The 23,513-nt window shown below is 44.7% G+C and overlaps 1 protein-coding gene across 1 annotated transcript in view; it reads left to right on the top strand.

Moving 5' to 3' along the window:
• Positions 1 to 23,513, top strand: part of MED27 (mediator complex subunit 27) — a 1,926,959-nt gene that overhangs the window by 669,572 nt on the left and 1,233,874 nt on the right. The gene's annotated exons all lie outside the window — the stretch shown is intronic.

The following is a 23,513-nucleotide window of genomic DNA, read 5'->3' as shown; positions in this document are numbered from 1 at the left end:
ACCGTAGTTACTTCAGGTTAAGAGCAAAAGTTTCAACAACTGTCTTGGTAAATGATAAATGAGGTAAGTTAGATTCTATTAAAGTATGTCAGATATTATGCAGTGTCTGTCCATTAGCATTCAAAAACAAACACACTGATTGGTCAGCCCAAGCAGCGAGCCCATTGTAAATCGAGCAAATACCAACATTAAAAGTCCGTCCGGTAAAGTATCATTGAGTAGCCAGTCCTTTTTTTTTTTAATTGATGTCTCTTAGACAAGCATTAGTGTGAACGAAAGACTCTGAAACTAAAATGCGTTTCCTTATTTAGTGACTTCATTTCTCATAAAATTTGTTTTTTTCTGACAAGTAACTGAGGAGCAAAGTCACTAAATAATGAGAGACATTTCAGTTTCAGATTTTCTTTCCTTCAGACAATGCACACATATTCAGATTTTTTCAGATATAAGGTCGAGATACATACAAAACCACGGAAAATACAAGAAAAATCTGGTACATTCTGCAAACTAAAATACACCTGATTTTCCTTGTATTTTCCAATCTCTCTTGTACCTCTAAACTGTCGGGAGGTTACAGTATTTTTTTCTTTCAAAAAAAAAAAAAAAAGGCAACGGAGATCATCCTTTCTCTGTGGCCTGCTTGCAAAAGCAATGATGTACTGTGTAAGCTTGGAACACAAGTCCCATACATATGCGCAGTACATTATCAAAAGGCAGATTCGGGGAAACAACGAGGAAGAACACCACGGAGCCGTTATACAAAGAAATTATTTAAGAAAACTAAGTAATTTCTTTCTTAAATAATTTCATTGTATAATAGCAATAACTGACTCCTAGAATGTGGTATATTGAAGATTTACCCATGGTTGGCTTTGTTCAGTCACTCGGGCTTCACCCTCGTTATTAAATCACACCAACCATGGGTAAATCTTCAGTATACCACAGCCAGTTGTTGGTTTTTGCTCTAGTATAACCTTTAGTGCTGTAGGTAAGAACAGTATTATTGCAGGCTTAACAGAGAGTATCGATGTTATGTTGTCCCTATCTTGCCTTCCTTTTTGTTGGTTGGTTACGTTTAGAATCGGACCTCCGCTCCATCTCGGCCGTAGTCTAAAGCTTGAGAACTTCCATTGGCTCAAGGATAGACTCTATCCCATCATGCCTAGTGCTAGTTACCCAAATCTTGTTTGCTGCTTGAAGCTTCGAGATTGCTGGATACTGGCATAGGCTAAGTTTTTGATTTTTCTTGTTATTTAAAATCTTATTGAGCCCAGCCCGTATGGATGTGGAACTGACTACTCAACCCCCCCGACTCGGCTATTCCTCCTTTGACTCACCTCAGCTCGGAGTCAGAGTGCATGGAAGTCATTGTGGTGGAACCGTCAGTTCCGACAACCTCTGGTCTCTCAGTTCCGACATCTGCTCTGATCTCCTCGATACCTGCTTCTATTGAGGGATCTGGGAGCCGACACTGCCTCATCGGCTCCGAGGGGGGGGGAATGGCATCAGACCCTTGTCCGACCCCACTCTCCCTCTTGGAGCTTTGGAGCAGGTGAGCTCGGCTCCCACATCGGCCTCGGAGCCATCACCCTCGGTGCAGGAGAGGTCTCTCGACTCTTCAGAGCCGGGGACCCTCTCGGGCCTGGAGCGTGGTGCCTTCGAGGTGATGAGGAGTGTGCTGTCCTCTCGGTCAGCTCCTCCCTTGACTTCAGCTACTCCATCCCCTATGGAGCCAGTGTCTTCCCTCTCCCTCAGCTTCAGCATCCTGGAAATCCTCAGGCAGAGTGGTGGCTGGCAGTCCCTTTCCCCTTCTGAGGACGACTCTGTGTACCTGGATGCATTCGGTCCCCGACCCTCCACCTCTTGGGTGTCTCTGCCCTTCGACCCGCTGCTAGGGGTAGTAAGTTGAAAGGCGTGGAGCTCTCTGTAGTCGATGGAACCAGTTCTGCTGAGGCCCAGTAAGTTCATAATGGCACCAGATGACAAAACATTCCTAACCAAGGGTGTGCCAGTTGATCCTATGGTCATACCTCCCAACCGTACTGAATTACTCTGTTTTTACTGAGTTTTGGGGTCCAAATAATGGGATGCCATGATTTCTGAGTGGCACCCCTTCATTTCCGATTTTTTTCCAGGGTTTAAATTTTTCACGCTTTTTGAGCTGATGTCATCATGTACACGATGACATCAGCTCAGTCAGCCTGTTGGAATTGCTTTCCCGTCTCTCTGGCTATTTGAAATCTTTTAGGTGCTTATTTCTGTAATTAAGTTTTCCCGGCTGGCAAATCTGCGACTGTGAGTGGTGTAGTGCAGGAAACAAGTTGCTGTTAAGCAGGTACTTTAATTTCTGTGAATGGAGTTGCTGTTAAGCAGGTACTGGTTGGAGTTCCTTTTGAGAAGGTATTTTCACGGGCTTATGGTGTGTGTATGAGCTGCACGGAGCCGGAGTTCAGTTGACTGCTTCTAAGGTATCTGTTTTTCTTCTCATCAATGGATTAGTGTGTGTGTGTGTGTGTGTGTGTGTGTGTGTGTGTGTGTGTGTGTGTGTGCGCCTTCCCTTTCTCTCATTTCACTCCCACCCTACAGTGTCTTTTTATATGTATGTCCCTCCTTTAAAAATCTCTACAAACTGCAGTTAAGTAGCCGAGGATAAAACGGAGCAGCTCACAGGGATCTGGGTCAGTTTGGACTGCAGCAAGATGGCCAGCTGTAAATTTTTGTGAACCCTTCACACACTTTTAACACTGTGTCTGCTGAGGACAGCATTTAAAAGAACAGTTTCTTTTTGTAATGGATTATAATAGGTTTGTTGGCATGAAACGGTAATTATGTAAATCATATGGAGCTATTACTTTTGTCAAGAACCAATATATCATTCCTCTTCTTAAATATATTTTTGTTTGAGTGAGGCAGTATGCACCTTTAGCCATATTTTAGCTTCTTGAAAACATTTTGCACAGTGCAAAGTAAAGTACCTGCAAATGAATGTGTGTGTGGCAGGTAGCAAGCAAGCATGCAGGCAGACAGTTGCATATTTACCTCTTGTTAGTACTGTAAATTCTGCCATAACTTTTGAATAATTTGTGAGTTCCCGAATACACCTGGTTGGCTAGAGGTACTCAGGCTCAAACCCTGTACCTTGGGTACTGGTAAAAAGAGCCTAAAGTTCCTAGCCACCACCACTTGTGAATTTATGCCTCATATTTTGATTTTCAGGATTTTTGTGGCAAATCAGTAAAGGATTGAATTCACTAAATAATGACAGGCATTTGAATTTCAGACGTCATATTCTCCAGAAAATAAATGGTAACACAAAACCTTTAATTCTAGCAATTTTCTAAGTTTATAAGATCAGTATTTGAAATTTGTCTGTTTTTTGGGACAGTATTCTCCCGTTATTATATTTATTTATTGTGTGTGTGGATTTGGAAGTAGACTTTTATGATAGAAATGTTCTGAATTGGGCAGTTTTGTCATTATTGGTTCATGCATTTTGTTTCATTGCCTACTGGAAAAATGTTCAAACAATAAATTTAAAATGCGCTCTAACTTAAGTTTAACAAGTGTGCTGCATTATATAAAGAATATAATTTAGTAAAGTCAGGAAGGTGTATCAGAACGCATGTATGTTTCTTGTTTTGTGTGCAAGGAGCCCATGATTTGAAAACAGCCGAAAGGTAATCTTTATCCACCACTGGCCAGATGCATTTGCTTTGGATGTGGTGTGGATTTCAATGCTGTTTCAAGGGCAGAGAAGTTTTAATGCTAAGTTTATTTTCATTGTGAGACAGTATTGCTTTGTTTAGCAGATATCTATTAGTGTTTGTGCATTGAGCTATAAAATGTAAAAATAAAATCCAAATAATCATTGTAGAAGTAAAGCAGTATGCACACGTTAGTGTTTATGGTAAAGGGGCAAAATAACCAGGTAATGGGACATTGGAATGGCTGCAGGGGGACTCTAGTGCCATATTTTGGTTGTCTGTTCTTCAGTTTGCGTTTGAAAGTTGGTATCCCACAATTCATTTGAGTGGGTGGGGTTACGTAATTATGTATGCACATTTTATGTTAATCAGCATACAGATTTGTACCTATTTTTAATGGGCCTTGTCCAGATTTTTGATGTTTCCAGATTGAGAGGTATGCCTGTGGTGGTGGCGGCGGCAGCCACTAAGAAGGAATTAGCAGAGACTTCTACATCTGTCCATCCGCCAGAGTCCTGTACAATGGACAGATACGGGAAGCGTGTCTTTTCTTCAGTGGCCTTTACTCTCAGGCCACTGAATTATATATCTCATTTCACCTGTCTTCAGAGGGATCTCCTGAAAGAGCTAGGAGATACCCTACAGGATCCTACAGCTGCAGGAGCTACAGATAAGACTGCTTCTCAGATTGTGACCTTATCTTCGGTAGTCAACTCCTCCATGCGGCCGATGGAGCGAGCAGGGCTGCAGGCACAGGAGTTTCCTTATGGAGACATTCCTGGATGTGCCTTTGTCAATTTGCGGAGCCTTTCAAGTCCTCCTTTACCAATGCCCTCTGTGCATGGTTGTTCGGGCCTAAGGTAAAAGAGACTCTAACTAGGTGCAAGCAGGATGGCAAGACTGTGTCTGCCATGGGAGCATGCTTTTCCGCCTCTTCTAGACCTTACTCTAAAGGTCAAAAAGGTGGAAAAATGTGGTTCCGGAAATCCCAAGGAGCTTCGCCTGATGCACATGCTGAATTTTCCCCCTGGGGTAGAGGGAGGAATAATAATGGGAGGCTCCACCTTCACGGCAGAGGGGGTCTGCAGAGTTAGGGCGACAGAGATGCATTCTCTGGGAGGCCCTTCCAGGGCACCTGAAAGAGGGCCCGCCTATCCACCTCTATTGGCAGTCGGGGGAAGATTGTCACTGTACCCAGAAGCCTGGCAGAATATCACAGACGACACATAGGTACAGTCGATAATATCCAAGGGATACAGTATTCATTTCTACATGCCACCTCTTCCCCAAAAACAAAAATCCATCCCAGATGTACCACCCAATCTAAGGGAACAAGCAGCTCTAGAAGTTCAAAAGTTGCTAATAAAAAGAGTCATCCAAGAAGTCCCTGCAGGCCAAATTGGATCCAGAACTTACACAAGGTTCTTTTTAGTACCAAAGAAAACAGGGGACTGGAGGCCCATTTTGGACCTCAGCAGACTCAACAAGTCTTTCAAAAAGACAAAGTTCCAGATGGTGACACTGCAGTCCATACTTCCCTTTCCAGGAAAGGACAATTAGATGTGCTCCATTGATCTCCAGGATGCATACTACCATATCAAAATAGACAGGCAATCCAGGCGATTTCTACACTTCCGGCTGGGAGCCAGTCATTACCACTTCAGAGCTCATCACTTTGGCCTCACCACAGCTCCCAAGGTGTTCACCAAATGCATGGCAGTAGTTTCACCTGTTTGAGAGGTATGCCTGTGGTACAGTCTCATCTGAGGTGTCTAGGATTCAGAGTGTTTCCATATCTGGACAACTGGCTCCTTACCGCCACCACTGAGCATCGACTAACCGAGACAAGGGACACCACAATATGCCTCTGCTCTCAGCTAGGCATCACTATAAACTATGAAAAGTCTGCCTTGTTGCCCTGTCAATCTATTACATTTATAGGAGCAGATCTAGACACCAAAGACATGATAGCAATATTGCCTAAGGAGAGGGTGTCGACAACAAGTTACAACTCTAATCGGGAGGAAAAAGACTCAAGCAAGATTTGTTCTGAAAGACCTGGGCTCAATGGCAGCAGCAATAACACTAGTTCCCTTGGCGCATTTCCACATGAGGTTATTGCAGTGGCTCCTGTTTGCTCAGTGGTCCATGCAAGATCTACCCATGTCCCACAAAATTCTCATCACGGAGACTTGCAAGAAGGACCTAAAATGGTGGCTTCAGTCCACCCAGCTGATAATAGGCAGACCGTTTGTCCTCCCCCAGCCAGTGGCCACAGTGACCACGGACACTTCCCGGGGGGGGGCATTATCTGGGACAGACAGTTCACACAACTTGGCAACAACACGAGTATCATTTGCACATAAATATCCTCGAGATGAGAGCGGTGCTGCTGGTGTTGGAAGCACTTCACAGCTCTCTCCCCACGGGGACGATTGCAATTCAGACGGACATGCCACTGGTCTGGTACATCAACAAGCAAGGCAGAACCAGATCCTACACCTTATGTCGAGAGGCCCTAAGAGTATGGCAGTGGGCGATATCCTCCCAATGCTTTCTGATTGCGATGCACATCCCGGGGAAATCCAACGTAATAGCGGACAAGATAAGCAGGGCTATACTTATGTCTCATGAGTGGCCCCTGAAGCAGGACATTGCGAACCAGATTTTTCACAAGTGGGGTCAGCCTTGCTGCGATCTTTTTGCCACATCCATGAATGCCAAATGCAGCAGCTATTTTGCACTAGTCCCTCCACCAGGACAATCACTCAGGGATGCACTTGTTCATGATTTGTCCCCGGGACTTTTGTATGCCTTTCCCCATTCTCGGTGGGAAAAGGTTCTTCGAAAGCAAAATCCTACTGGCCTCGTCTCCTCTGGGCCCCCGTTTCCTGCCCTTCTTCTGGGTTCCTGCTTATCCTGGACCCTCTGGAGGAGCTCTGGATCTGCTGATCGAAGCACATCAGTCTTCCTTACAGACCCTCATGCTGGCAACTTGGCAGCTCCATTTCCCTGTAGCCAGGCTTCTGGCTTCTCCTGGCTTCTGGCTTTCCCTGGCAGTACTCATATATTTCCTTCCTGAGGAAAACTGTATACTAGCAAATGAAACTGTTAACTGTTGTTGGTTCTCTCTTGCTGGGCCGTCAAATATAATATTGGAACTTTTGAATTTCATCCTCAAAGATCCTCCCTGAAATGAACTTTTAACCAGGAGCAGCAGCAGCAACTGTCCAAGTTCAATTGGCTGCTATTTCCAACTTTCATGTGGTAGAAGTGGGTTACATTGATATGTCCCACAGGCTATGCAAAGCCTTTCTGAGGGGTACTATCCTTTTGAGACCCCCAATAGGAGAACCACTTCCTCCTTGGGATCTAAATTTAGTCCTAGCTGCTTTGATTCTTCCTCCATTCGAACCGGCTAGTTCTTGTGCTCTAAAATATTTGACTTGGAAAACGATTTTCTTGATCGCCATTACCTCAGCTAGGAGGGTATCAGAATTACAAGCCCTTTCCATTCGTCCCCCTTATTTAATTTTCCACAAAGATAGGGTTTATCTCAGGACCAACCCTTCCTTTCTACCAAAAGTTTGCTCAGAGTTCAATCTGAATCAATCGATAGAACTACCAGTGTTCTTTCCGAACCATGGCAACAAGGCACAGTATAAACTCCACCAACTGGATGTTCATAGACAATTACATTTCTATTTGCAAAGGACTCAGGAATTCAGGCAGTCTGACCAATTGTTTGTATCTTTTGCAGAAAAGCAAAAGGGAACTTCAGTCTCGAAAGTGACTTTATCAAAATGGATTTCAGATGCCATTACTTATGTGTATAACTCGCAGAACAAACAACTACCAGGAAGAATTCGAGGACACTCAACCAAGGCCTTGTCTACCTCCACTGTCTTTCAGGCCAGACTGCCTTTAGACTCTATTTGTACGGCAGCTACATGGGTTAACCCCCATACCTTCATCACTCACTACAAAGTAGATGTGGCCTCCAGGAACAGGACATCCTTTGGTTCCACGGTCCTGAAGATTATATTCCATTGAGCCACCCAAGAAGAAGGTGCTGGGGATGCAGTCCCAACCAACAAGAAGGAAGGCGAGATAGCGATAACATAAAGAAGTTATGCACTCACCATAACATTCCATGTTTGTTGTCCTTGATCACGCCTTCCTTCTTGCATCCCACCCTCCTTCCCCCTCCTGTAGGATCGAGAGGAGTTATCCATCTTTGGCTATATAGGCCTTGATTCCCCTTCCTGCTTTATGAGTTGGATAGAATAAGACTTTCTACTAATAATTTCTACTAATTCTTGTATATGTATGTATATACACATATATATTGCTATATATGCCTGTAGTTTATATGTCTGCATATTGTGGTCTAGTGTTATGGATTATCACAAACGAGATCTGGGTAACTAACGCTAGGCATGATGGGATAGAGTCTAGCCTTGAGCCAGTGGAAGTTCTCGAACATTAGAATATGGCCAAGTTGGAGCCAAGGTTCAGCTCCGAACCCAACCAACCAACAAGAAGGAAGGTGAAATCAAGGACAACAAACATGGAACGTTATGGTGAGTACATAACTTCTTTTTTGGGAGAAACCTAACCACTGGAAAGGATGTTAGTGCAGGTGAGAGTCCTCCCAAGTTAACAGGTTATCATATAAAAGTTCCACAAGTAAAGTGGTCACAGAATGACCCTGGTTAAAGACAGTGGTCCCACTCCACAAAGGTGGTGCCACAACAGACCCCGGAAACTATCGCCCTATAAGCCTGACTAACCTGGTCTGCAAAGCTATGGAGTGTATCATCATGGAACTCAAAAACAAAGACATTGGGAATCTCCAAACACTGGATCCTACCCAATTCGGCTTTAAGGGCAGATCTTGCCTCTTGAACTGGGTTGACTTCTTTGAAACAGTCACCAAGGCCATAGATGAAGGGAAGGTAGTCCACACAGCCTACCTGGACCTCACAAAAGCCTCCGACACAATACCCCACTCGGGCATCATAAATAAGCTCACCAGCTTAAATGTCAACCTCTGTGTCACAAGATGGGTTGCAAACTGGCTCAGGGATAGAACCCACATGGTCAGAATTGCAGGTGCCATGTCAGACTCTAAACCAGTTACAAGTGGCATCCCACAAGGCTCAGTCCTGGGACCTCTCTTGTTCGGTATATATTTCTCTGAGGTACAGGCTAACATGGGAGGACTATGGCTGACCAAGTTCGCAGATGACTGCAAATTGGGTGCCATAATCGATTCGTCGACTGACACAAGCATCCTCAAAAGGGTCTCACAGAGGTGGATAACTGGTGCCAGAGCCATGGCCTAAAGCTAAATGCCAAAAAGTGCATAGTCATCCCCTTTGGGAAAAACAAAGTGCCCACAAATTACCACATAGGTGGTAATCCATTAAGTATGGAAGAAGTAATTAGGAATTTGGGGACCCAAGTAGATAGCAATCTCTCCTTTGACAATCACGTTGCAAAAATGGTTAGAAAGACCTTCTATATAGCCCATCTTATCACAAAAGGGTTCACATCTAGATCAAGAGAGGACATTATGCCCCTCTACTCATCACTCATCAGGCCCATAATTGAATACAATGCCCCATTCGGGATGTACCTTACCCGACACCTGCAGCAACTGGAAAGACCCCAAAAGTACCTCACCAAGGGGATCAAGGGACTCAAACAGATGCCCTACGCAGTTAGGCTAAAGAAACTCCAGCTCTACTCAGTTGCTTACTGCCTACTCAGAGGCGATCTGTGCCTGACGTATAAAGCCATGTCCAACCCAGAATTAATGGACATGCTCCACCTCAGGAAATCCAAATCCCTTAGAGCTACACGCTCCAGGGACTTAAACCGTAGCACAGAAATAAATAGGACATACTGGAGAGACAGATTCATATCCCAGAGGCTCCCCTCACTCTGGAACAAAATCCCAATCCATGTTAGGCAGAGCCCCTCAATGACCCTCTTCAAGAGAAATCTTGATGAGTGGATGGGAGATCGTAGGTTTACCCCTGGGATCTCTTCTGTGTCCCTACTAGACAGAGGCACAGTAAACTAACCTTAATAGGGCTATCTTCTGTGACCTACTATACAGAGGCACAGTCATCTAATCTAAAAGGGTGGAGAAAGCCAAACACACTCTGGCTAGACTTATAAATGCCCTAGGGCAGATAGCCTAGTATCAACCTATGAACCTATGAGAATTGGGAGCCCTCATGTCCCTCAACCATTTGAATTTTCTTAGCATTTCATCTTATTAAAATGTGTAGGATCTCCTAGAATGCCCATTATATTACACAGAGCCTGTTGATCCCAGGAACATTAGGTTGGAAGGGACTGTCTCAAAATAGATGCTTTTTTAGCTGATGTATGTTGGGTTGTTGGCACCAAGTGTGGTGGCCTTTCCCAGAGATTAAGTGTTGGTGGGACAAGTCCATGGATCTCTTTCACAGTATATTGTGAATAGTACTTGAGAATTTATAAGAAATTTGGGCACTTGGAAGAAGAATGACCCTGGTTAAAGACATGAACAATGAACCCGATCAAAGGCAAAAGAAATAATTATTTTTCATGTCACTAATAACAGAATGATTGATGATTTTGATTTGAAATCCATGAATTCTAAATGATTTCCCATTACTTGAGTAACAGAGACTTTGTTTTAAGGTGTCTGTTTTGAACAAGATGGAATTGGTTGCAGTAAGAGGGAAGGAAGGTGTGGGGTTTCTTCGCTGTTATTTTTTACAATGTTAAACTTTTTGTTAATGATTTCTATTGCTTTTACTAGTTTAATTATACATAAAAATGTCCAAAAGTAACCACAGTGTGAAATATAACCAAAAAAGAAAAAATCCAAAAGCAAACACTGTCAGCAGCCAGAATCACTTGATGTAATGGGATCCTATCTCGCCTACATTCATGACTCCTAAGTTCGAGCCCATCTCTCGTCTCGACCGCAACTAATACACTAGCACGGTTCGATCCCAGGGGCTACTTAACCTGCAGCCTCCTCTACACCTGCTTCCCAGATCTCATGGTTCTTACCTGCAAGCTCCTACCGCTAGAACCCAAACCCCATCCCCAACCCCTCTTAACTTTATTGTCCTTGACCTAGGGTTTTTACTATTATATGTATTTGTAGCTGCTCTTAGCTCAAGCTAACTATTTCTTAATTTTTCTTAGACAGAAGTGGAGTTTTTTGCTTGTTTCCAAAATTTGATTTATTCTTTGAGTGATATCTTATTTAATTTCAACTGTGTGGTTGTTTGAGTGATATTTCTGCTAAAATTAGAGGGCTTTGGGCGTTTTCGGCTGTTTTCGCTTTTGTGGTAAGCTTGTCAAATGCGCTTCTGTTGTGTATTTGTGAGGTTGCTTTGACTTTGTTCTTTTTAGTGCTCTCGCGCTTTTCAGTTGGCGCTTTTTGTTTAAAGTGCTATCGCTTGTTGAGTAAGATTTTTCTAGGGAACAAGTCAGGTTTTTAAAAAAAAAGCTCCACAAATAAAGTATGTCCATTAAAAAACAGCACTCGGGTGGTTGTGTTTATTGTCCACAGTCAGTCATTCAGTCAAGATGTACAGTTTTGGGCCGAACATCATCAAGATGTCTAGAGTTCAAGAACATGCTTCTCCGCTATGCATCTTGAGTGACTTTATCAAACCTTCTTATTCAAAGAACTATCAAACTTTTATAAAGCCAAGAAAAAGAAAAGATCTCTAAACAACATGCGTCGGCAGGAGTCTTAAAAGGCAAATTTCACTTAAAATTCACCGGCTCTCGGCTCCCTCGCTCCACTGTGAAAGGGCCGAGGTCGAAGCCTTCCACCTCCTTCTCTCGCCCCATTGCCTCGGAGCCGCGAAGTGCAAGTAAGTCGGTGAATCACCTCCATCGGTTCCAATCCTCCAATGGCTCGGCTGAACTGTGGTGCTCAGTGCAGACCTTCCCTTCCCGCTCCCAAGGTTCCTTCGTGCCGATGGTGGTCCATGCTGTGCTCGGAGAAAGTTTTATATAGCATTGGAGCCGCCTCGAGCCGGGTCCCCTTCTCTCTCTCCAGAGGAACCTCTCTCTTTGAGTGTCAGTTCCCTCTAAACTCTCTTTTCAGACTGACCTGGATACCCGATAGGGTTTAGGTCCGGACCTGGTTATTTTGTACCCAAAAGACAGGGGGACATTTGAACCATTTTGGGTCCCTCTATTCTAAACCTTCTGGAAGAAAGAAGTCCAAATCTGGTGGTCACTTCCCATTCTCCCTTTCCTATGCTGAAAAGAAAAGTGGATGTGTCCCATCCATCGCTTACTATCACATTCCACATTCTCTCAGCTCAAGAGTCCATTCTTTACGCCTCACCTCGTCAAGCATTTCACCTCAATCACTGCCTCTTTGGTCTCACACACGAGCCCCCAGGTTGGACCCAAGTGTTCCCCAGGGGTAACTGCTCACCTGGAAGTCCTGGGATTCCAGGTGTTTCTTCTAGGAAATTACTGGTCTTCTTACTGCCACCTCCGAGCATCTACTACCCAGTAGCCAGCACCACAAACACCTTGCAATGCTTCTTTGGGGATCACGCTCCGTTTGCAAAAATCTACGTACACAGCCAGTCTCAGCGTATTACTTTCTTAGGCTTAGATCAAAAAGACACAAACTTTAATGCGCCACTTTTACCGCAAAGAGCACCACAAGAAAATCCCAATCCCCAAACAACTCAAAGAGCGCCCATCGATCCTACCATCGGATCCCATAACTGTTGGGCCTGGCGATGTCAACGATACTCTTTTAGACTTCTTGGCCAGACCACACGGGCTAATTTTACAAATGTTTCAATCTCTACTTCATCAGGAAACTTCAAACTACCGAATCATAACGAGGTGCTTAAATCGCCGAGATCTCTGCATTGGCTTTCTCCAATCAAATCCTCGACCAGGGGCCACCCTTATACCACAACGTTCAACAACGCCCACTCTCACACTGTGGACTCTCCCGCTTAGGGTCATTAATTTCAGGTTACGCGGAGTCGTCGGTCTGCTGCATCCAGGGAAACGATGGAGGACGGTGGCTCCTGAGATCCAAGCGTACTATTGGTACTCATGGCTCTCCATATTCTCCATCACGGGCCATGCCGGCTTGATATCATCACAACATACAACAAAGCTGGTACATAAACATAGCAAGGTGGCACCAGAAGTGCCACTCACTATGCAGCATCGCCATGAGACTTACACCTAAGCCAAGTAGCTATGCTACCAACAGCGCTTTCTAATGGCACTGTGAAGTCCAATGAAGTTGCGGACAGAACCAACCCGACCATTCTTAGACCCCACTTACCCCACCTAGTGGTCAGGTATAGCTGCAGCGCGAAAACCCAGATGGTTTCATCCTGCTAAGCACTAAGCCACAAAGCCCTCACCCTGCGTAAATGCAGAGCAGCTTCCACACTGTTCCTCTCAGGGACAGATTCCCAGGGACGCCTGACTCACATTTGGCCCCGTCCCCTCTACGCCTTCCCTTTCTTCTTACCGAGGCCTGGGTGATAGGCCATTTAGCCATTTAGCCAGAGTGACCATTTTTGCCCCCCTATATACTCGCGCCGCAAGTTTGGTTTCTTAAGCAGAGAGATGCTTATAGGAAACTGGTTGGGATCTAGATCCGGTGCCAGACCTGTTGGAGGCATCAGTCAAGACTCATTTTCTCGCCTCTCAGGTCCCTGGTGTTCAGAGCAACATGGTTATTCCACTCCATCCTCGGTCCCAGACACAATTCTTTCACTGGACCTTCGTGGTCCTCGTCAATCTCATAAACCTTCCACCATCAACATTTATTCTAGTAAATGGAAAATGGCTCTCAAAGCTTCAAGAACGAGTATAGATCCTCTCTACTGCACCCCTCTCACTGGTTCTTCTGAATTTTCTGGCCTTTCCCCAGTCTCGCAGGTTCTTTTCTACCATTTCAGTTCAGCTAGCGCCATTTCTACCAGCGGCCATTTCTAATTTTGTTCATTATGTCTTTGTAAATTGATGTAAGGCTTTCCTTCTAGGGGCTTAGGCCTGGGGCTAGCCATTTATCCATCCTTCTTATCTCATCCTATTTCTTTGGGCCTTTAACTGCCCGCCCTGCCCCCTATTTCATGCCTACCAGGATTTAATTTAAAAATCTTGGAAAACGCCTTTTAGTTTTTCTGAGCCTTTCAAGTCGCCAGCAGTTTGGCCAGAACAAGCTCTTTCTTTCTGATCCTCCCTATTTGATTTTTCACAAGATTAGAGTTTTTTTGAATGAAAACCCTGCATGAAATTATCAAAAGTGGCCTCCTCTTTCTGTATTCCAACAAATTATAACTATCAAACTCTTTTTTCCAGAATTCTAATAAGAAATAGAATATACTTCCTTTGTAACAACTTGGACGTTAGATACAGAGACAACTGCGTTTTATTTGATAGAACCGCCAAACGCTGAAATCTAATCAATTGTTTGTCAGCCAACTCTTCAGTACAAGCTATTTTTATTCTTCCACATAAAAACCACACAGATTGAGCGCTTTCATCCCCTAAACTGGGGACTTCATCAGAATCTAATTGCACTCCATATTGAATTCATTTAAATACTATTTAAAATAAATTATGTCACCACCCTTCCCATTCATTTAAAGGTACCAATACAATAATTCCTTCAAATGAGTTGTACCAACTATAAAGTTATACAACAAAAAACATCATTTCTAAAACAAAAAAAACTTTTAGATTCCAAAACATTCAATAAATATGATCCTTAAAAACTTTGTTAAAATTCATAAACATTTTAAATAAATACTATGTGTAATGAACCTAGTATCAACAATGGGGGTTTGAAAGAAATGATTTATGCCTTTGAAAGTAAAATGCTTAAGGTTAAAACTTTACAAATGGAAAATGCCTATCTTTCTGAATGTCTGATTAAGAAAATTGTTCCAAAGGGATTAAGAGTGCATAAATTTCCCTTTGGTATTGAATATACAGACACTTTATATGCTGAATTTGTAGAAATGTTTAACCAGCATGGGTTATAATTGATGGCAAAGATTATAGAAGTTAATGATGTTAAAATTTGTGCCTTAATAGCTGAGACAGAGAAATTGAACAAAGATATTCAAGAAGATTTGCTGTTTCCACAATATGATAAGTTGTATGTTAAACAAATGGAAGGTATTGAAAATAAATGTGACAAGCTTTTTAAAAGGAAATGTAAAAGATTGAAAGAGACCTAGCAGAGTATAAGGTTAAGAAAGCTTACCCTCTAGCAGACACACAAGTGGAAAACTATACCTGTTCAGTTAAGAAAAAATGTAAAAGTAAGTCATCCTATATAGGTAACAACCAACAGCACTATAATCAAGCTACATATAGGAAGACATTTTTAAGGAACAACTGGGGAGAAGGAGGAGTAGGAGACGAAATAGAAGAAGAAATGTTCCAACAACAGTGGAGAGACTGGGACAGAGAACATTGGTAAAGATGAACCACCCTGATGATAAAGAAGAGAGATGAACCACCCTGATGATAAAGAAGAGAGAGTGAATACTTACAAAGGATACCATTGTGAAGATTGGAGGAAGATGGGCGAAGGCTGCCACCCTAGTCAAATAGAATTTGATACATAATTCTATCAATTGTATAAATAAATGTAAAATACTGGCTTGTATTTTTAACTGAAAGAAAACGCTGTAAAATGTGAACTTCAAGATTGTTACAACATTGCTATCCGCTGTAAGGAAAACCAAGCCAAGCATTTCAGATGTGTCTTTTGAAGCTGAAAAGATCTTATGAATCTCTTTGATGTTTACAAGTTGGCTCCAGTGTGTCTGGATGAAGGTTTCATGCCCATTGTTTTAAAGTTAAGGGCCAGAATTTACATGTGGAAGGTGCTTTATTGCTCTGGTTTCTGCTAGAGTGTATATGTGAAATGCCTTGTATTGTTGTAGTTTCCTGAGCGGGTGTTAGTTTGCTAAATAATGCAGTTTGTGGCCTGAAAAAACCTAAGTGTCAAAATGATGTAATTTGGGAGGGCCTCAGCAGAGCTGTTGGTTAGTGTTTAAAAACTATTGATGTTATGTGGTCCAATCTCACCTACATTCTTACTCACAGGTTCAGAGCCAAACATCGGCTCCGACTCGGCCAACTTATATTTGTCTAGCACGAAGTCTCTAATTGGCTGGGCTAACCTGGTATCCCATGTTGCACTGCTCCACAACCCCAGATCTCGTTTGCTGCTTGTGGAGCTAGGACGTGGTCTCGCTTGGCTGTGACTAAGTAGCTTTAAAACTTCTTTTTCTCACTGAAAATTGTCCTTTTTTTCTTCACAAAAGCTATTTTAATAGCTGTTTGCTTGTTATTATCATTGTTTTTGTGGTGTGAGTGTTTTGTTTGTGGTATCCCTCCATTCCTACGGGCTAGGCCCGTTTAAGTTAGAGGACCTAGTCCTCCCTCCGTTGTGTAGTTTGTCTGAGGAAAGCGTTTGTCCTTTGCTTCGGTGTGTGTCTCGTTGTCGTGTCAGAATCGTTTAACTTAGAGATTCTGTCAACTGTTGCTAGCGGTAGTTTCCCGCCTTAACTGTTGTAGCCTACAGTCCTGTTTCTGTGCTGTTGTGTACTGTGGTTTTGCTGTTATGTCTAAGGATCAAAAAGAACACAAACCCTCCGGGTTTAAGAAATGTTCTAAACGTAGCTATAAGATGTCAATAACAGATGGACATGCTGTTTGTGATTCCTGTGGATTTTATGTGAAATAAAGCTTTGGTACATCGTTTCGACTTTTTCCTTATTTATTTGATGTTGTGTAAAGCTAAAATACACATTTCGCGTGGTGTTGATCTTCTCTTTACTACATTTTTTGCCGTTTTTTTTGGTCGATCAACTCTGAGGGAGAGGTTTGTTCTCTTTTTTGGACTGTTTGTGTATACTGCCTGGGGGGCGATACATTTACAAGAGTCCTGTAACTTTTGTCACGCTTTTAGCCCTAGGGTGCTACAGGAGAGAAAAAATAAACTTATACTGAAGGGTCTTCTTAAGCCTTCCTTTGAGGAGTCCTTGGACTCTTCCACTGGTTCACAGTCTAAAACCAAGACTTCTAAGGCTAAGAAAAGATCTCCGGCTCCATATGTTTCATCAGAGCCTCCGGAGAAAACTACCAAATTGGACTCTACCTCCTCAGCTCCCTTGTCCTCGGGGCCGCAGGAGGTAGCTGTGATTCTTGAATCTGCCTCTGCTCCTATCCTGTTAGAGCCCATTCGGAGCCGACCTCCTAGTATCAGACAAGGATCTCCAGATAGGAGATCACAGTCACCTTCTCTCTCCTCCAAATCCTCCAGACTCTCTGATTTGGATGTGGATAGGGTGGTCCAGAGGCTCCTGCAGTCGCCGGTTTTGGCAAAATTATTTTCGGCTCCGACCCAGTCGGCTCCGGAGCCAGTCCCAATGAGTGCACCCATGTTTCCTCCTCCGAGCACCTCCTTGTCTTCGGAGCCGGAGTGTTCTGCTCCGGGTGATGTTCTGCCAGCTCCGATACCTCTTAAGGCCTTATCGGTGCCGACGTCGGCTCCTACCATGTCGGCTCTGTCCTCTGGTTTTGGAACCCGGGTTTCCTCTGTCGGGCCCAAGGGGGATACTTCGGGACTTTTGTCGGTTCCGAGCCTCCCTCTCGGCGCTTTGGCTCGGGGAACTTCGGGTCCGATCTTGGCCTCGGAGGTTGGTCGATCCTTGGATTCGGGGGGACCCGCTTTTGAGGCCATGAGGAGTGCACTGGCCAGATCCTCAGTGACATCACCCGGATCAGTCATTCCATCCCCTTCCACTCCGGCGAGAACCTCTGATGTGTCCCCCTATTGGTTGATGGCGGAGCCCCAAGGTCTGGGGATACCCCCATGAGCAGTCCCCAACTTTCTGAGGGCCTCTGAGTCTGTGCCTCAGGAGCCCCCAAGAAAGAAATTGTGCAAGAGGAAGCACATAGACTCCCAGGATGAGTCCCTCACCTCTGATACCGACCTCGAGGAGTCAGAGGGGTCCAACAAGTCGTCCTTTGATGACGTCTCTTTCTCCGACATCCTGGAGATTTTGAGGCAGAGAGGCGGCTGGTTATTTAAGACCCCCTCTGAGGAGGAGTCAGTATTCCTCAAGGCCTTTGGGGCTCAACCCTCCGCCTCCTGGGTGTCTCCACCCTTCGATGAGCTCCTGGATTTGATCTGTTGAAGGGCGTGGGAGACTCCTGACTCGGTGGAACCTGTACCTAGACGCCCTAATAAATTTCTTTCAGCTCCCCCTGGGAAAGAGTTCCTGTCCAAAGGGGTTTCTGTGGATGCCATGGTGGTGGCGGCCACTCAGCAGGAAGTAGCCGAGTCTTCTTCCTCCGTCCATCCTCCTAACAAGGAGTGCAGGAGTATGGATCGGTACGGGAAGCGTACCGTCTCTTCAGCGACCTTCACACTTCGGTCTCTGAACTATCTATGTCACTTTACTCGGCTCCAGAGAGATCTCCTTAAAGAGTTTGGAGATACTCTAACGGGGAACGTACCTGAGGCGTTCACACAGAAAGTTAACGCCCAGTTGTCTACTCTTGGCTCGATTGTCAACTCGTCCATGAGGCTCATATCTTATGCAGCCAAGGGGGCGAGCAGGGCAGCTAGCTCAGGTGTAGCCCTTAGGAGGCAAGCCTGGATGCGCCTGTGTCATTTTGCGGAGGCCTTCAAGTCTTCCTTCACTGACGCCCTCTTTGATGGGTCCTCACTCTTTGGGACCAAAGTGAAAGACACCCTCACCAGATGCGAGCAAGAGGTAAAGACCCTGTCTGCCATAGGGGTCCGTTTTTCCCTCCCATCTAGGCCTTACCCCAAGGCTCAGAGGGGAGGAAAAATGTGGTTCAAAAAGTCACAGAAGTCTTTCCCCGCTGGTCAAGGTGAGCCCCCCTCCAGAGGCAGAGGAGGGGGTGGCTATTCTGGGAGATGCCGCCCTAGGGGCAGAGGAGGCCCTCGCAATTCGGGAGATGATGATTCCTTTCGCGGGCCTTCCTATCATCGCCCCTGATGTTTTGCCTGACTGTGCTATTCCGGAGCCAGTCGGGGGCCGCATTTCATTGTACCCGGAAGCCTGGGCAAGTATCACTCAGGATCGATGGGTGCTTCGTATAGTTACCGGAGGTTATTCCATCCCCTTATTGTCAGACCCTCCTCCACCCAAGAGAATCCCAAATGTTCCACCCAGTTAAAGGGATCACGCAACACTGGAAATTTCAAAGTTGCTGGAAAAAGGAGTCCTCCAACCTGTCCCCTCAGACCAGATCGGATTAGGGACTTACTCAAGGCTCTTTTTGGTGCTGAAAAAAACAGGGGACCGACTGAATCACTGCGTTCTAAAGTCCAGGTTCCGAATGGTCACCCTTCAGTCTATTTTTCCATTACTGGGAAAAGAAGTATGGATGTGCTCCGTCGATCTCAAGGATGCTTACTATCATATCAAAATGGACAGGGCATCCAGGAGTCACTTATGCTTCCGGCTGGGAGCCAGTCATTTCCAGTTTCGTGCCCTGCCCTTTGGCCTCACCACAGCCCCCAGGGTGTTCACCAAGTGTTTGGCAGTGGTGACAGCTCACCTGAGACGTCAAGGATTCCAAGTGTTTCCATACCTGGATGACTGGCTCCTCACCACCCCCACCAGGCATCTTCTCATTCAGGCCAGGGAAAAGAACATTGCCCTTTGTCATCAACTAGGAATTCCCTTGAACTGGGGAAAGTCTACCTTGCTGCCCTGACAGCGTGTCACATTTATAGGCGCAGAGCTAGACACCGTTCACATGCGGGCGTTCCTGCCTCAGGAAACGATAGAGGTGTGTTGCAGGGTCAGGTTCGCGCATTGCTACCCCTCAAGAAGTTTCAGGCCAGATGGGTCCTACAGCTCCTGGGATCCATGGCAGCCACCATTATGTTAGTGCCCCTGGCCAGATTACACATGAGGCTTCTGCAGTGGCTCCTCTCTGCCCAATGGTCCTTTCAGAAACTTCCCCTGTCCCATCTGATCCTACTCACCGATCAGTGCAAACAGGACCTCTGTTGGTGGCTGCGTTCCACCAACTTGAACAAAGGGAATCCGTTTATTCCTATGACTCCGGTTGCCACTGTGACCACAGATGCCTCCCAGATGGGGGGGGGGGCATTATCTTGGCATGACGGTCCAGGGCACCTGGCAGGATCACGAGGTACATTTGCACATCAATTTTCTAGAGATGAGAGCGGTGTTACTGTCGTTGCAAGCACTGCGGAGCTCTCTTCCCCTAGGAGCGATTGCAATTCACTCATACAACATGTCTGTGGTGTGGTACCTGAACAAGCAAGGGGGAACCAGGTCTTACCCCCTATGCAGAGAGGCCATGCGAGTGTGGCAGTGGGCAGTGTCTTCCTGACGGTTCCTAGTAGCAACGCACATTCCGGGGAAGGCCAATGTGATAGCAGACAGGCTGAACAGATCTATTCTGATGCCTTACGAGTGGTCCCTCAACCGCCGAGTTGCGGAACAAATTTTCAACAGGTGGGGTCAACCTTGCTGCGACCTTTTCGCCAATCCCCACAATACCAAGTGCAGCAACTACTTCACTCTGATCCCCCCAGGGACGCTTTAGTCCACGATTGGCCTCCCGGTCTGCTCTACGCTTTCCCTCTGTTTCCTCTGCTACCAAGAGTGATCCAGAAAGCCATTTCCTCGGGAAGCAAGATGATTCTTATTGCCCCACACTGGCCTCACCAAGTCTGGTTCTCCTTTCTTCATCCGTATGCAGTGGACAGTCCTTGGACTCTGGACCCAGCACCAGACCTATTGACACACATGTCGGGACAGTCCCATCCCTACCTGCGGACCCTCAGGTTGACAGCTTGGCTACTCCACTTCCATCTTTAGTCAGACTTCATCGTTTTTCACTTGAGGTAGTACACATTTTATCTTCTTCTCATAAATCTTCTACCAGGAAGATTTACTCCAGCAAGTGGAAAAGTTTTCAATTTGGGCTCAGGCCAAGGGACTGGATCCTTTCACAGCCCTCATCCCTACTGTCTTAGATTTTTTGTCCACACTTTTTCAGTAGGATACTACTCCTGCTCCATTAAGGTTCAGCTGGCTGCTATTTCTAATTTTCATACCTCTTACGAACCTTCTCTCATGGCTCATAAGCTGTGTAAGGCCTTTTTGAGGGGCATCTTGTTGCTACGGCCTCCTGTGTCAGAACCCATCATGCCATGGGATTTAAATTTTGTTTTACAGGCCCTGACTGCATCACCTTTCAAACCAGCTGCCCCCTGTGAATTAAAATTTCTGACTTGGAAGACTGCATTCTTAATAGCTATCACATCAGCCAGACGGGTGTCGGAGATTCAAGCGTTGTCCATCAAATCCCCGTATTTAATATTTCATAAGGACAGGGTTTCCTTGAGACCTAATCCGAACTTACTTCTGAAGGTAACCTCTGCCGTTAACCTCAGTCAGTCCATTGAGCTGCCAGTTTTCTTTCCTCAATTTTCCAACAAGGCAGAGTTTAAGTTTCATCACTTGGACGTACACAGGCAGCTTAGGTTTTACTTACACAGGACAAAACAACTTCGTAAGTCTGACCAACTCTTTGTATCCTTCTCAGAAAATAGAACAAGTTTCCCTGTTTCTAAGATTACAATTTCCAGATGGATTTCTGACTGCATCTCCTACATTTACTCTTCAGCAGGCAGAGAGTTACCGTTCCCTGTCAAGGCTCACTCCACCAGGGCTGTTTCCGCTTCAGTAGCTTATCACTCCAGACTATCCTTGGATGAAATTTGTGCTGTGGCCACGTGGGCTTCTCCCCACACCTTCATTACTCATTACAAATTAGACGTGGCTTCTAGGGGCCAGGCTTCCTTTGGTTCCACTGTTCTCAGGAGCATCTTCCATTGAGCCTCCCAGGATAGAGGTGCTAGGGACGCTGTCCCGTGAGTAACAATGTAGGCGAGATTGGACCACATAACATCTACAAGTTATGTACTCACCATAATGCTTGATGTATGTGGTCCATCTCGCCTCACATTCTTACGTTCCCTCCCACCTTCCCCCCTCCTGGAGGATTTGGAGGCGACATTTGTCTCAGGACCCTTTGGTATTGGTTATTTTTTCTTTGCTGCCCTGATTAGTGTTCTACTCTTCTGAACTGTGGTTGTGCATGAGGTGTGACTATGAGCTGCTGCAAACTAGATCTGGGGTTGTGGAGCGGTGCAACATGGGATACCAGGTTAGCCCAGCCAGTTAGAGACTTTGTGCTAGAAAAATATAAGTTGGCCGAGTCGGAGCCGATGTTCGGTTCCGAACCCGTGAGTAAGAATGTGAGGCGAGATGGACCACATACATCAAGCGTTATGGTGAGTACATAACTTGTAGTTCAGTGAGAGACAGGGAGTATTTTGATCTTGGACATCTAACCCAGCACTGCTTTTGCTTTATGTATGTAAGTAGGATTATAACACTGTGTTTTCTCTTAAGATTAGCTAAAGATTGTAAAGTTAGATTAAGTGTTTTTCTTTGACATAAGACCTGTCCTACTGTATTATTTTAAGTTTCTGTGTGATCTCTGAACTCTTAGATATCTCTGTGGTGTAGTAGTATTGTTTTGTGTTTTAATTATTTATTATTAAATATTTTAAAAACCTTTACCTGTGGCTGGGTACATTGCATATTTATAGAGGTTATCGTAATAGGCCACTCTAATAAGCCTTAGACTGTATAGTCACATTCCCAATTGGATAATAAAGTTGCACAGTAATAATTGGACACCCTTTTAAGGGCCTTTTAGTAGCTGATATTATTAGCTGGGCGGTGGCAGGAATTACTACCATATGGTCTGGGTAATAGGGCACAGCTGGAGAACCTGTGCCAGCCTTTTCCCAGGAGGGTCTGTGTGGTTGTATAACCTCTTCTCAAAGTCTGTGTGTGGTGTGTCAGCTACTTGGCAGGGACACAAAGCACTGGTTGGACAGAGAGGGTACAGGAAGTTTTAGCTTGCCCAGCTAGGCTGAGATCTGGACCCCATAGCTGTGCCATTGGGGACCTGGTGAGCAAGGGAGCAACCATCCCCAGACGGGCTGTGATCTCTGTGTGCACTTAAGGGAAATTGTACTTTACTGTGTGTATTAGTTATCCTTTCTTCTTCGCGGAGTCGCCCTTTCTGGTGTCAATGGTGAGGATTGAGGCTCCTTGATTGCTGGGCCAAGGCATGGGCGTCACAACCATATTTACAATTATACAGATATTGTGCTTACTAAGGAGCACTTCTCCCTTTTTATGAAAGGTTTAAAATATGTTCCAACAAGAAAGTTTAACTATACTGATGTAATTTTAGAGTTAAACATTTTTATGAGGAAGCTTAATTTATTTTTCAGAGTCAAAAAGTAAGCAGGAAAAAGGAAAATGAGATGAAGATAAGAAGCACCTTTAATCCTCCTTTAGAGCCTACTCTAAGTGTTCTAGAAAAAGCCATTACATGACTTATATGCACTTAAAAGTAAAGAAGGAAAACAGTGCATGGTTTATAATCTAAACAAAAAAGAACAAGAGTTACTAGAACAGCTTAGAAATTACAATTCTATCAGGGTCATGTGGCCAGATAAGGGAGAGGGTACAGTGTTATATGGGGCATTACAATATTCTCAAAAAATATTTGAGATGCTTTATGACACTGAAGCATACTCTAATGCCTCCATTAATTAAATAAATATAGGACATTGACACACTGACTATTATTTGGAAGAATACTTGA

The sequence above is a fragment of the Protopterus annectens genome, chromosome 16.part0 (genome assembly GCF_019279795.1).
Source record: "Protopterus annectens isolate FY-2018-M chromosome 16.part0, PAN1.0, whole genome shotgun sequence".
NCBI lineage: Eukaryota > Metazoa > Chordata > Ceratodontiformes > Protopteridae > Protopterus > Protopterus annectens.
This window is presented reverse-complemented; position numbering and strand designations above follow the sequence as displayed.